We start from the raw sequence: 1,953 nt of genomic DNA on the forward strand, positions 1-1,953 counted from the left end.
GTGAGGTTTTAAATTTTTTTAAAATTTTATTATTAGATAATAATTTGTCAAAAAATTATTCCTAAGATTCTCATGGCTCCTAGTTTCAAATCTAAGGCGACATTGTTTTGACACATCAATACATAATGTACCGGACACTGCTGGCGCAGGGGACTAACAGCAATCGTAGATAGCACATCAACTTCCATCGCTGGAGATTCGCGCCATTATCTTACAATTGATATTTAAAAATACAAATTAATCAATACTATTAATCTAGTATTATCCACTCACATTGAAATGATTGATGATACTATTATTAACGTTAAGTCCGTATCACTGATTTAAATTTAAATTTGAAACACAAGACCTAGTCAAAAAATGGAATCACTGATTATGAGGTTACAGTTTACAAAAGTTGCAATCTGCTGTACTGACTAATAACTTTGACCCCTAACACAGTGTACGCGGAATATTTGCAATATGAAGGAGCATAATGACCCTTGTGCTAAAGGTGTAAAGAATCTGAATTATTGTAAAGATGCTTAAATTGGGTCTAATTATTTGTAACAAAAGTTGAAGAAAGAAAAAGGCTACAGAATTTATCATCACTTTATGTGGAATAACAGGTAGGAAGGTGTAATTTACTGTTGGTTGATATACTATATTTTTTCTTTTTTGTTTACCAAGTTTTGCTTTTCAATTTTGATATTGGATTTATAGTAGTATTTTTTAATAATGTAAAATTTGGTATTTTTTTTTTATATGAAGATCACAAATTTAACTTTTTAATTTGTAAAGTTTAATTTTTTTTAATTTTTAAAACACAAAATTTACCATTCGATTTGTAAAGTAACACAAAACTTACTTTTTGATTTGTGAATTTTAATTTTTTTAAATACAAAACTGACCTTCTAATTTATAAATTTACACAAATCTAATCTTTTAATTTGTGTTTTAGTATTAATTTTTTTAAATATATAAATCAAACCCTCTAATTTGTGATTATCTTCGTAGTAAATTAAAACAACCATTTTTCCATAATCAGAAATAACCATATAGAAAAAACAGCCACCAAGTTTGGCTATAAAAGTTCTAAGAATATATTATATTTTTCCTTTTTTGTTTGAAAGGAGCATGGGTATGTGTAGAAATTGAATGGCCATGGCAACCCAGCCAGGACATTAATAATGTTCGCAAAATGCTGTGTTGGTGGGTGATACATAATTGAGACTAGAAAGCAACATATGCTAATAATTAATACGAACTTCAATTTTCTTTGCCTGCCTCTGATCCGAAATAACGGTCCCACTATAAAAATAAGGAGGGTCACATACTCACATGAACAACGTATATAGAGAGAGGAACACATGGCTATACGTGCTTTCATTCTTCTGTTCGGAATTCTGATCATCAATACAACATGGATATGGATTCATTGGGTGTGGAAGGGGTTACCTTCAAGTCAAATATAACGGCAAATCACCTATGGATGAATCTATAAATTAGTGATGATAAGTATTTTCACTTTATAAAAAAATATATAAAAAAAAAATTTTTTTTGAGAAGTTACAATTTACATCTTTTTTTTAAAAAAAAATTAAAAAAAAGATATTTTTCACATAATAAATGAACAAAAAAGTACTTTTATCTTATTTTACTCAAACATAATTGATAAATAAAAAGATCTTTTTATATAAAATATCCAAAAATAAAATCACTTTTACTTCGTAAAAGATCTTTTAAAAAATATCATTTAAAAAAAATCTTTTTCAAAAATCACATCCAAACAAATCCTATATATTAAGTATCTAAGAAAAAAAAACTATATTTATTGTATGATGGTTATGGTTATAGCAATTATAGTAAGTTAGTAACTATATAACTTTAGTAATACTTAAAAAATATTACTAAAATTAAAGCAATATTTTTTTTAATTTGAAAATACAAATATAAATAGTGTAAGAATTGGAA

The sequence above is a fragment of the Arachis ipaensis genome, chromosome B06 (assembly GCF_000816755.2).
Source record: "Arachis ipaensis cultivar K30076 chromosome B06, Araip1.1, whole genome shotgun sequence".
NCBI lineage: Eukaryota > Viridiplantae > Streptophyta > Magnoliopsida > Fabales > Fabaceae > Arachis > Arachis ipaensis.